This window comes from Podarcis vaucheri (assembly GCF_965113315.1).
Source record: "Podarcis vaucheri genome assembly, chromosome: 7".
NCBI classification, from domain to species: Eukaryota; Metazoa; Chordata; class Lepidosauria; order Squamata; family Lacertidae; genus Podarcis; species Podarcis vaucheri.
In genome coordinates, this window is record NC_138765.1 from 22,765,068 (window position 1) to 22,778,947 (window position 13,880).

Here is a 13,880-nt window from a genome sequence, read left to right on the forward strand (position 1 = left end):
TTGTTGTGTTTAATTTAAAAATAGAGAAGGAGGGGAGACTTCTTCCACTTCTGGGGGGGGGGATGCTAATTGGTTCAGTGCACATGGTGTTGAAGTTAGATTAGGCTGTTCAATTCCATGAATGTATGACATCTGTCTACAGTATTGGCTGAGTTAATATAGCTCCCCTGTTAAATTAAGAGAGAGAGAACAGATATTTTGGTGCTAATTAACAGAATATGGAGCTGGGGGCTTCCTCTTTCAGAGTAAATGTGCATGATTGTATATGGAACAAATACTTAGGGTACCAAGGGGGGGAGGGAGGGGGGGGAGGGAGGATGGAACTTCTTACTTGACTTGAATGTGCACCTCAGGGTGCTTTGTGTAACATATTGTACACTACAGCATCTTATATTTTTTGAGTTATGAGTTTCAATAAAAATGAATTTTTTTCACCCATTTTGGTTGACTGTACAGCCAGATGTCCATAGCTTAAGACAAATTTTAAACTGAGTGTTGCATGTAGTAATTTTGAATCCTGACACATTACCTGAATGTGGCAGTGTGCTTTATGTCTGACTGGGGGTGGAAATGTCAGGGTAGCCTGCTGAACAGGAAATGGGGAAACTCTTAATAAGAATTGATGTAAAATTTTATAAGGTATGTCAAGAAGGAAATGAGCAACTAGGTAAAGACATGATGCTCCTTTAAACAAATAAGAAATTTCCCGTTATATGGATATTTAAAAAAAAAAAAAGGAAAAAGACCAAATGTAGGTGGAAAGAACATTGTAATAAACTTTCATTTAGATATATTTTTGGGAAAGCTAATATGCCTAATTATCCCGCCATTTTTGTGGCTATCAGTTTTTGGTGTTAAAACATAACAAAACACTGAGCACATTTGATTCTTCATTTCTTGTGTCTATTAGTATAATCTTAAAGTATATCCTGATGTTAAGAGCACAAAATCAATTGATCAGTAAGGCATAAAGGATGCTTTATTTAAAAAAAGGTATGCTGTGTTATCTTCTGTATACATTTCTAAATTCTTACTATATAGTAAGTATTGTTGGCCACCATTATATTCAGTAACAGTTTTCATATAACAGTTGCATACAGAAAGTTGTGTGCTATTTCCCATTAGTGCTGTTTGTTGGAAGGATGAAATGATTCTCAGTTGTTAAAAAAAAAAAAAATTATGTACAACTGATATTCTCTTGAGGAACTGAGGCATCTATTATTTTTCCACTTCCCTTTCCTTAGGACGCTGCTTTCTCCTTTTTTGGAATGTTGCAATTGCATCATTGATTATATAAAGGGACATTGGTAACTATTAATATCTCTTTCCCAATTGCTTCTAATTTTAATTTTTTGAATCTTCTGGACAAATGTCCTCTGCCCAGCTTGTGTGATAGCAGCTATGTTAAACACTGTGGGTTATAAGCATAAGTGGGAATAATTTTCTCACTGATTATGAACTGACCGCACTGCATGATGTGCAACAAAATGTCATATCGATGCCAGTTAACTAACATGTTACAAGAACATGAGTGGATTTGCAAGATCAGACCAGATTAACCTGATGCGTTGACCATCTCAAACGTGGCCAAGCCACATACCCTGACAAGTTCACAATTGGGGCCTCGAGGCAGCTGTTCCTTATCTCCACGTTGTATGATAATCAGTAGTGTAACTGACTATGAAGAAGTTTAAAAAGTAAAGCCCTTTATTAATGCTAACCTGATCTCAGATTTATGTCCTCATGCCAGTTGCTAAACAACAGAAACACTTCTTTTTGGCTCATGACCACTTTGGCATATTAAACAAGGAAGAAGCAAGCTTAACAGTTTCTCTGAGGGTCCAAGCTCATTCTTATTTGTGAAGCATTTATGCTTTTACATGCCGTTGACTTCTCTGTTTCAGGGTTTCATAGGAATTGGTAAGGAACACAATGACCCATTGCAGCAATTTCTAACGCTGTTCCTTTGTAATCTTAGGGTTACCACATTTATCTGTGTGTTCTATGCATTTGTTTTGCTAAACTTTACATGGTCAGCAGCATACAAGAAGCTTCTAGGATTTTCCAATAATTAAGGCTTTCTAGGTTTAACAGTATTAATAGCGTTATAAATCTTATGAAATAAGTTTAATACCTTCAGGGGCATCTTGGGCAACTTATTGCCAGTATTTAGCCTTTTGATTTCAAAGGTGTCTGTATTTTCTGCTTAACCATAGATCGGGCATAGGCAAACTAAGCCTGCCAGATGTTTTGGGACTACAGCTCCCATGATCCCTAGCCTAACGACCAGTGGTCAGGGATGATGGGAATTGTAATCCCAAAACATCTGGAAGGCCGAGTTTGCCTATGCCTGCCATAGACCATAAAGCAGAAAACTAAAAATACTGTATTAAATATAGGGTAGGTTTAAACGTAGCACTAAGTGGAAGTATGAGCAGTGGGACTTTTCAACCTGTGCCCTCTTCCCATAGTACCATAGGATTGTTGGAAGGGACCTTGTGGGTCATCTAGTCCAACCCCCGTGCAATGCAGGAATCTCTACTAGATCATAGCAGATGGCCATCAACCTCTACTTAACAAATAATAAAGGACCTTTCTGCTCTAAGCACAAGTGAGTAGCAGGACTGGATAATTGAGTGAATGAAGCACCAGCTCCCCCTGTAAGGAAAAGACAGCCACACTGCAGAGGAGGCAGGAGTGAGAGCTGTATTGTCCTTTCCCTAATAAAAAAATTCCTTCCAGTAGCACCTTAAAGACCAACTAAGTTAGTTCTTGGTATGAGCTTTCGTGTGCATGCACACTTCTTCAGATACACTGAAACAGAAGTTGCCAGATCCTTCTATATAGTGAGAAGGTGGGGAGGGGTATTACTCAGAAGGGTGGTGGGAATGGGAGATTGGCAGATAGCTATATAGAAGGATCTGGCAACTTCTGTTTCAGTGTATCTGAAGAAGTGTGCATGCACACGAAAGCTCATACCAAGAGCTAACTTAGTTGGTCTTTAAGGTGCTACTGGAAGGAATTTTTTTATTTTGACTATGGCAGACCAACACGGCTACCTATCTGTCCTTTCCCTATTAGACACTCAGCTAAGGAAAATTGCAGCTGCTTCCAACAGTGACAGTCAAATAGGTAACCCACTCAGGCACCCACCCCATTGTGGAAGGAGGGGATTTCTTATCCTTAATTGCTGCTTCCTTTAACATACATTTTGGGGGGAGTTAAAGTTTAGCCAATAAAGCTTCTGGGTCACTTACTCTCTTCTTCAAGAAATTATATTCTAGGATAAATTGGCGTATGATAAATCTTCACTATTAATACTCGGTGTGCCTTGATTTATATTTATAAAAACATTGACTGCAGTGCCCTGCAACTACCACCCCAAGCCATGTGCAGTTCTGCGGCACACTCTAGGGTGCATATTCAGTTCATGAAAACTGCTAGACAGGCGTAGTGCACATATTCAAACCTGTTCTAGGGGTTCGCCAACCCTCCAGAGTAGTGCATTGGGGGGGGGGGCTCATTGCACGAAGGGACTTCATTCCATGCACACAACTTAGTCGAATCCCACTCTAGGTTTCCAAAATCATAGATGAAGCTGCATCTCTTTTGCTCTACTATGTAAGATTGGGAGAGCTCCTTCATGCTTCGGTCCACAAGGTATCTGAATTCTAATGGGAGTAAGTGAGGTATGCTGTACCTGCCTGATTCAGAGAGAAGAATTCAGAGGCCACAGTAAGCAGTCAGTGCCAGTTCCATCAAAGGCTTCATGACCACCTTAAAAACCTGTTTCTTAGCGAATGCAATTGGCTGCATCAACTCTTCCACTCAGAGAAAATTCTTGCTACTCCAGAGCAATTCTTTCCATTCTAGTCAGCATTAATGCTGATAATCTATACTACAAAGAAAGAAAAATGGGCCTAAATATTTCAGGGACTTTGAGATGACCAGCATTTATTTCACTTTGTAAGGTTTCTGCTACAGTGAATATTAATAAGTTGCAGCATTTGATAATTTTATTCTTTCAAACTTGTGTGTGTGGCATACATTTTTCTGACTGGCTAACATTTTGTCACTTGGTATAAACATTTTTCTAAATGTCTAAATCGGCAGATATTTTCTGGACAGAAAAAGAATGGATAGCAAACAAGTTTCATGAAAATGTAGATTAGCTAAATCTGGCTTTACAGCTTCTAGTATTCTCCAATGGTCCTCTTAAATGTCGTGATTCTTCGACATGTGACCAACTTCTGAAACAGCTTTTATTTGTTTCTTTAAGGGTCTGTCTTTAGCTGTCATTTTTAAAATCCTTCTTGCCTTACCTTATATTCCTGTCTGTAGTAACTTGCCAAAATCCATGCATTGTCTTCAGTTTTTCACTTAGAATCACTTTCCACTACCCAAAATGATACCAATTTAATTGTAATAAATTTTTATACTGCTGTTTAGGCATTTTGGCATTCTTTTGGTTCTTTTACCTTGCACACCTACAGAAGTCCTGCTTTTAGCAAGCGATGCTGAAGATCAGTCACATCCTTGCACGTTGTGACGTCTTAGAGCTAAATAGGTCTGATTAATTTGAACTAGCAGCACTAGCTACCGTTCACTCAGGAATTTGTAACTTTTGTTATAAGAAAGTGAGTTATGTTGGATGCAAAAAATGTATATGATGCAAGATAGATTTATTGCTATGATGTAATGTGTCCTGGAATCTACCTTTGGAGTGAATATGTTAAGTGCAGTTACTAGAATCGGTATAGATTGGTGTGGAATTTTCATAAGCCTTGAAGGTGGCTCTCTACTGGGGGAACTTGTGATCTTTCAGATGTTTTGGGACTCCCACATTGGCCCCAGGCGCATGACCTATGATCAGAGCTGATGGGAGTTTGGAGTCCCAGCTTTTGGAGTGCCACAGGTTCCCTAGCCTTGCTCTGTAAGGTGAAGATGGTGTCTTCCACCCTACCCCACTCAAAAAAGAAAACATGATGCTGGGCATCAGAATCCACTACAGTGGTACCTCGGGTTAAGTACTTAATTCGTTCCATAGGTCCGTTCTTAACCTGAAGCACCACTTTAGCTAATGGGGTCTCCTGCTGCTGTCGGAGCACAATTTCTGTTCTCATCCTGAAGCAAAGTTCTTAACCTGAGGTACTATTTCTGGGTTAGCGGAGTCTGTAACCTGAAGCATATGTAACCTGAAGCGTATGTATAGAATCATAGAATCATAGAGTTGGAAGAGACCACAAGGGCCATCGAGTCCAACCCCCTGCCAAGCAGGAAACACCATCAGAGCACTCCTGACATATGGTTGTCAAGCCTCTGCTTAAAGACCTCCAAAGTAGGAGACTCCACCACACTCCTTGGCAGCAAATTCCACTGTCGAACAGCTCTTACTGTCAGGAAGTTCTTCCTAATGTTTAGGTGGAATCTTCTTTCTTGTAGTTTGGATCCATTGCTCCGTGTCCGCTTCTCCGGAGCAGCAGAAAACAACCTTTCTCCCTCCTCTATGTGACATCCTTTTATATATTTTATATATTTGAACATGGCTATCATATCACCCCTTAACCTCCTCTTCTCCAGGCTAAACATGCCCAGCTCCCTTAGCCGTTCCTCATAAGGCATCGTTTCCAGGCCTTTGACCATTTTGGTTGCCCTCCTCTGGACACGTTCCAGTTTGTCAGTGTCCTTCTTGAATTGTGTAACCCGAGGTACCACTGTATATGAATTCAGAGTTGTTTCCCAAACCCAGGAATGGCTAAACTCTTGATCTGCTGGACTGCAGTTTCCATCATATCTGAAGATAGGCTATGACAAGGGCTAGTAGGAGTACAGCAACATCTGGAAGACCCCAGGTTAGCCATCCCTGCCCTAATCCATGATGATGGGAACTCGTAGTTGTGCATGTGGGAGATAAATGCACTCTACCTAACTCGGGCTCACTTTCACCTGTTCTTATGCTGTTGGGCTGAGTCCTGGTCTAAGAATAGAGATGGCGGGCCTGAGCCTTAGAAGAAATTGCTTGATTATCATGCTGTGTACATGCATTCGTCTAGGCTTTGGGATCCAATTTGCTCTCCTGCACCGTTTTTTGTTGCAAATTTTATAAAGAGGTAGACCTACAACGTAGCTCTTCTAGGATAGCAGTGGGGAAGCTCTGCTCTGTGGGCCAGACCTCCCCATTTAGCTAACCATGGCATTTTGGCTGAAACACCTACCTGCCCTATCCCTGACATATGTCATCAGGTATGGGGCAGGTAAAAATGCCTACAGAGCTCTGTGCAAGCCCCTATGTATCTGGCTTTGCAAGCTCTGGTGATCAGCTGATTGCCGGAGCCTGTGAACCACTGTGTACAGGGCACTATAATCACTGAGTTTCACAGTACGAAATGTTCTGCTCGACTGTATCAAATTTCCTATCCTTCCAGCAGGGCATTGTTACTTGCATGGTGGTAAATAGGTAAAGGTAAAGGGACCCCTGACCATTAGGTCCAGTCGTGACCGACTCTGGGGTTGCGGCACTCATCTCGCTTTACTGGCCGAGGGAGCCGGCATACAGCTTCCAGGTCATGTGGCCAGCATGACTAAGCTGCTTCTGGCAAAGTCAGAGCAGTGCACGGAAACGCCATTTCCCTTCCTGCCGGAGCGGTACCTATTTATCTACTTGCACTTTGGCGTGCTTTCGAACTGCTAGGTTGGCAGGAGCAGGGACCGAGCAATGGGAGCTCACCCCATCACAGGGATTTGAACCGCCGACCTTCTGATTGGCAAGTCCTAGGCTCTGTGCCCCCCAAATTTCACCACCTTAATTTTTCTTCATGTACCCACGGACCACTTGGGACAAAAAGAAAATTCCAAGAAAGCCAACTGAATTTTAATTTAGGGAGTGCTTATTTTCTTCTCCTAATCAACAAAATGGTGTCCGGTGATGCAGTTTTAAGTGATCAGCTGGTTTTATTTTTTAAAATGAAAAAGATCCTTGGACAAAAAAATCCCTTTAAAAATCTGTTTCTTTTTCTTCTTCCACAAGGGTTTGTTTTGTATGCCAGTACATTGACATTGGTTGAGGTAGTGATGGGGAGAATGTCCAATATCTTTTTCAAGCAAAAACTGATGTAGGAAACAGATTGGTAGCCGTGTTGGTCTGCCATAGTCAAAATAAAAAAATTCCTTCCAGTAGCACCTTAAAGACCAACTAAGTTAGTTCTTGGTATATGCACACTTCTTCAGATACACAGATACACAGATGTGTATCTGAAGAAGTGTGCATATACCAAGAACTAACTTAGTTGGTCTTTAAGGTGCTACTGGAAGGAATTTTTTTATTTTGATGTAGGAAAGTAAACTTTGGTGCCTGTCTACCACAGCACACAACCCTTTACTACCCTGAGATGCATTGGAATTGAGCTTGAGTTATTCTACTGTGAATATGGTATATTGTGCATTGTTATAAGCTATGCTCTACTCCACATTGGAGGAAGAATGGCTGGAGAAACCCAGCCAGATAGGTGAGGTATAAATTATTATTATTATTAGTAGTAGTAGTAATAGTAGTAGTAGAATAATGGGACATAACCTAAATAAATGAATGCAGCCCAACCCCTCCTGCCAAAGCCACCTCAATCCGCCAGCAGCTGATTGACAGGCTGCAGAGAGTGCAATTTACATTGAGATGGCTCCAGAAGAGGTGTGTTGCATCTGACTAAATCATTGCGTGCCTGGAGCTGGACTCTGGCACACCCTTCGCCACACCATATCTGCCCTGGGGCTTTCCTTTAGGCATGGGAGGAGCAAATTATGTTGTGCTTGCAGAAGTCATTCAATGTCTGCAGTGATTTAGTTGGATACCCAGAGCTTGTGGCAATTTATGAACATCTATGTTCTTTGGAGATGCAGTTGTGCTAGTGTCTATTGGGGTACAAAATCTAGTGTGAGGATGTGTACTGATGGTGAAGTGCACCAGAAACCTTGAAGAAGCGCACCAGATTCCCTCCCTGCGACGACTGGCAACAGGCGTGACGACACTTTTTCCTCTCATGCCGTTGGGCCCTCTCTCACTCAGATAAATTGCCCCCACCTCACTGAACAACACTTTACCCGAAAGTTTCTTTTCCTTTCCTCTTGTAATTCTAGCCCAGAGTATCTTGCGGGGAACCTTTGTGAGGAGATAACTAGTAAATTGGAGTCTCAGGCAGGTTTTCTTAAAATTAATCAAAATTTAAGGCACGATAGTATTTAACACAAGTGGATTAAACTTGGGTTTCGGGAAGCTTTTAATGTTTGATGTATTATAGTATTTTAATATTCTTTTGGAAGCCGCCCAGAGTGGCTGGGGAAGCCCAGCCAGATGGGCGGGGTATAAATAATGAATTATTATTATTATTATTATTATTATTGGGTTACTTCAGGAATACAGTGCGATTTCACTTTAATGCTTTCTCTGTTGTTGTCGAGTTATAGGTTTGGTTCCTTTATATGGTGATACTTTCAGTTATCCACCCCCTTTAACAATCCTGCTCCTGAGGTATTTTAACTAACAAACCAAAGGGCTCTCCACACCCCCTCCCTTCACTGGGTTTGGGATTTTGTTCTTTTTCTTAGAAGAATCCCCTCCAGACTAGATTTGAGTCCCAAGTAGGCTGTTCCTTTCCAGCTTCTACTTCTCCTGGCTCAACCTCTGTCTCCCAGTAAAATTCTGGTCTATTCTTCCTCCGGGATACCACACTCTGTCCTTCACTGTACTCTCAGAGTGGAAGTTGTTTTTCCCCCAGAAGCAACTCTCCAGTTCACTCTTATACCTCAACCTGTCTCGTATTCTATCTCCCGATCTCTCCAACCTAAATTCCAACCCTGCCCCTCACTCTACCTAACCAACTGTAACCGGTCCAGCAAAACCAACTTTTTCGTCAACCCCCCCCCCAAAAAAAAAGTACTAACAAAATAAACATTAAAAGATGCAGAAAGTATCCTGGCACTATAGTACCCATGCCAATCCTAAATGAAACGCTCCCTTGTAGCAACATGGTATTTGCATTGCTTCATTCTATGTGCTGTCCTAACAAGAGCCCGTGATAGTTTTGTCTTCGACAGGTGTCTGTCTTTCAACCATTACAACATAGGAACTTTTAGACTTTTAGCACAGCACATAGTTAAAAACTGTAGAATTTGCTTCCGCAATGTGTGATCGCCAACAACCAAGATGGCTTCTAAAGAGAAATCGTTCATGAATGATAAGGTTACTAGTTGTAATAGCTATCTACTACCTCCTGGATTATGGCCCTGAAGATCAGTTGCTGGAGTACCACAGTAGAACATCAGCCTGGATAGCTCAGTTGAGTAGAGCATGGTGCTGATAACACCAAGGTTTCAGGTTCAATCCTTGTAAGGGGACAGCTGCATTTCCTGCATTACAGGGGGTTGGATTCAAGTATCCTCACTGTCCCAACTCTACAATTCTATGAACAGAAGGCAGTTCTGCTTGTGGCCTCTACAAGCCTATGGGCTGATATCGCAGGGCCCTTACGTTTTTTAATCTCTCCATATCAGTACCTCTAGTGGGTTCAGACTGTTGAACATCCAGGTTACCTTTCATTTATGCAGTACTCTGGGTCTGAGGGGCAATTGCAGGGAAGATTTTCATGGCAGGATTCTTGTATCTCAACACTTAGCAAAACCTATGGCATGTGGAATAATTGAATTTTCCTGGGCTGTAGTCAAAAGTTTGGCAGCCCATAATGGTACGCGGGTGGCGCTGTGGGTAAAGCCTCAGTGCCTAGGGTTTGCCGATTGTATGGTCAGCGGTTCGAATCCCCGCGGCGGGGTGAGCTCCCGTTGTTCGGTCCCAGCTCCTGCCCACCTAGCAGTTCGAAAGCACGCCTAAGTGCAAGTAGATAAATAGGTACTGCTTTCTAGCGGGAAGGTAAATGGCGTTTCCGTGTGCTGCGCTGGTGCTGGCTCGCCAGAACAGCTTCATCATGCTGGCCACGTGACCCGGAAGTGTCTCCGGACAGCGCTGGCCCCCGGCCTCTTAAGTGAGATGGGCGCACAACCCTAGAGTCGGACACGACTGGCCCGTACGGGCAGGGGTACCTTTACCTTTAATGGAGTTGAGAATAACTTGTGAATGGTTTGCTTCTGTCTGGGTACAGAAATCTAATCACAGTAGCCTCTGTTAGCAACTTGTGTAGTGCAGTGACTGAGCTCAGGTATCCACCAGTCCAAAATATCTTATTTAAAGTGTCTACACGATGATTACCAGGGTGGAGCCAGTCTATGATGACAGGAACCTTCTGAAGACTAATGCTGCTATCTCATTTCAGGTGATAAGCAGTTTTTTTAAAGCAATGGTAAAACTAAAAAACCCTTAAAAACTCCTTAGAATAAAGTTTAAAGCCTGTAAAGATAAAGACACCAAGAGCATTGTTAAACTTCCTTTCAAACGAATTAACAATTCTTTGCTCTGCAGAATAAAACAACACTATAAATTATACAGCTGCTGAGCAATAACCAGCAGTATCATATAAAAAAAGCAAAGCCCAATTAAAGAATTTATGCAATGCTGTACCCCAGAGCTTTCCAGACTGTGTGTTGTGACACATTAGTTTATCGGCTTCAGTGTGTAGGTGTATCACATGAACACTCCCTGTGCTCCTCTCAGGGCTAGAAAGGGGTTAGTTTAATGTCCGGTTTGCTAGTAAAACTGAATTACTGTGTCCCGAAATGACACATGTCTAAAAAGTGTTTCACTAGCATGAAAAGTTTGGAAAGTTCTGCTTTTCACGATCGAAACATTTTGCGTGTAAATGTATGCATGAACTAAGAATGCATTGTCTCTTCTCGCCCTCTTTTGTTAATATGATCAAAGTTTACTGCCGAAATGTGTCCTAACACATAATTCAAGGTTTGACACAGCTGTAACAGTGGGCTTCCCCAAGGTCTATTGGCTATATCAAAAGGTAACAAGACTAAAACTTGGGTTTTTTGTGTAGAAGTGTTATCTGATCTGCCAAATAACTTTCTGCCTGTATCCAAATTGGATTCCTCTAAGACAGGAGTTAAAGCTCTGGTTTTCCCAGGAGTGACGTATGGAAGTGAGAGCTGGACCATAAAGAAGGCTGATTGCCAAAGAATTGATGCTTTTGAATTATGGTGTTGGAGGAGACTCTTGAGGGTCCCATGGACTGCAAGAAGATCAAACGTATCCATTCTTCGGGAAATCAGCCCTGAGTGCTCACTGGAAGGACAGATCCTGAAGCTGAGGCTCCAATACTTTGGCCACCTCATGAGAAGAGAAGACTCCCTGGAAAAGACCCTGATGTTGGGAAAGATGGAGGGCACAAGGAGAAGGGGCCGACAGTGGACGAGATGGTTGGGCAGTGTTCTCGAAGCTACCAACACATAGCTGTCAACTTTCAGATTTGAAAATAAGGGATCAGCAGCCTCACCTGTCCCGGGGACAGTCTACGGGATATCTAACAATCCGGGATAGCAGTGGGAAGCAGTGGGAAACGGCGCTGGAATAAGGGAATTTCCCGCAAAAAGGAAGGTTGACAGCTATGTACCAACATGAGTTTGACCAAATTGCAGGAGGCAGTGGAAGACAGGAGTGCCTGGTGTGCTCTGGTCCATGGGGTCATGAAGAGTCGGACACGACTAAACGACCTAACAACAAGACAGGAGTGGAGACCCTGTGGTTCCTGCGATGTTGAACTCCCATCTCTGGTCATCATTGTCCATTGCCCAGGCTGGCTGGTGATGATGATAATCCAACAACATCTGAAGTTCAAAGCTTCCTCATGCCTGCTCTCATACGATTTCCTGCCTAATATTTTGTAATTCAGCATACCCATATACTTTATGAAGTGCAGCGAAGGCGCCAGTTGATTTTATACTCCCTTCATCCATGAAGCAGCATATTGGGGACTTCTTGTTTATTTATGGGCAGGGAGTTTCCTCCCTGGGAACACCTGCAATTTGCTAATGTGCACTCTGTACAGCAACACCAAGAAACACCAAAAATAAAAGGAACAGGCTCTGATGCTCACTGATGCAAACTTTGAACTGCAATAGCTTTGCCTGGGGGAACACCTGAACCTCTTTTGTACACATTGTACGGAGCGAGCATAGTATTGTGACTTGTTTCTGATGATTTGAGGAAACCAGCTCTGAATTTTATACGTCTAAAATGGATTTTATTCTTGTGCTTTCTTAAAAGTTATTTCATTGTTATATGTAATAGCAAGGTGTCTTAAAAACAGGCTCTGGTAAGTTCTGTCTGCGCTATGGATGTGTCTTTTCCATGTCTTCTGCCATCAAAGCCTAACAAAGCCATGGTTGTACAGAGTGTCTTTCCCCTTTTTCTTCCCAGCACCAATCAGATTTAATAAAAATGGCTTCCATTAGTGGTCTTTGTAGGTCGGCTTGTGCCAACCTATAGCTGGCTGGGACCGATGGGAGTTGTCTTTGGGCTTTTAGCGAGGCCGGGAGGGAAGGAGACAAATTCCAGAACAAACACCTTGAAACCTCAGAGCAGGGCTAGTCAATGTGGTGCCATCCAGTTGTTCTTGGACCGTAGCTCCCATTAGCCACAGCAAGTACGCCAGTGGTAAAGGATGTAATCCAGCAACATCTAGAAGGCGACGGTTGGTTTCCTGTGTCTCAGCACCTTTGTTCCAGACAGGTGTCCATCTTAAGTCTAATGTTAGGCAGAAACAAGAGGTCTTTTAAGACAAGTACCTTTACAATGCATGTCTCTACTTGGGCCCGTTTCCAAGGGGTACTCACTGTTGAGATTTATTTTTGAGCTGATGTTGCAGAATTGCATTGTTATGACCCGCGCATGCGGGAGGTCCCAGGCTTAGTCCGCAGCATCTCCAGTTGGGCCGGTAGAGACCCATGCCTACAATCCTGAAGAGCCACTGCCAGCTGGTGCCGAGAATACTGAGCTGGATGAAGCCTTGGTGGGGCTCGGTATAAGTTATATTCCTACCTGCTGTGGACTACAGTGCATCGGATGAAGATTCCCCCTCAGGTATGTGCCCCTCTTACCCACCTGCCAGCCAGACCTGATTGCCTCTAGTCCACAAAAGCGTTTCACCACAATGCTAGCGTGTTATTACTGTGATATAGCCTGCACAGCTCAGTTGGTCAGAGTGCGGTGTTAAAAATGCCAAGGATGCAGGTTTGATCCCCGTATTGGGACAGCTGTGTACCCCTGCAATTGCAGGGGTTTGGACTAGATCATGAGTAGGCAAACTAAGGCCTGGGGGCCAGATCCGGCCCAATCGCCTTCTAAATCCGGCCCATGGATGGTCCCGGGAATCAGCATGTTTTAACATGAGTAGAATGTGTCCTTTAATTTAAAATGCATCTCTGGGTTATTTGTGGGGCCTGCCTGGTGTTTTTACATGAGTAGAATGTGTGCTTTTATTTAAAATGCATCTCTGGGTTATTTGTGGGGCATACGAATTCGTTCATTTCCCCCCCAAAGTATAGTCCGGCCCCCCACAAGGTCTGAGGGATAGTGGGCCGGCCCCCTGCTGAAAAAGTTTGCTGACCCTGGGCTAGATGATCCTCAGGGTCCCTTCCTTCCAGCACTACAGTTCTAAGATCCTAATATGATGTCATGCTGCAGGAGCCAGAACAGGTTAAATGTTGCATGATGTTTTTGCCCCCGTCCTCAAATAAAAAATAAAAAAAATACCGTTTTCTAAACAACCAGCCTTTTTTTGGAAAATTCAGTGCTCCGGCCTTTTCTCGAGTTATATGTCTTTGAACCTGGAGAACAAGCAGAAATGAGTCTGGGGTAGACCTTCCCATTATCCCACTCTTTATATCTTGTTAAAAGCTTAGGAATCCCACATGTGCATCAGTGTGTCTTCCGC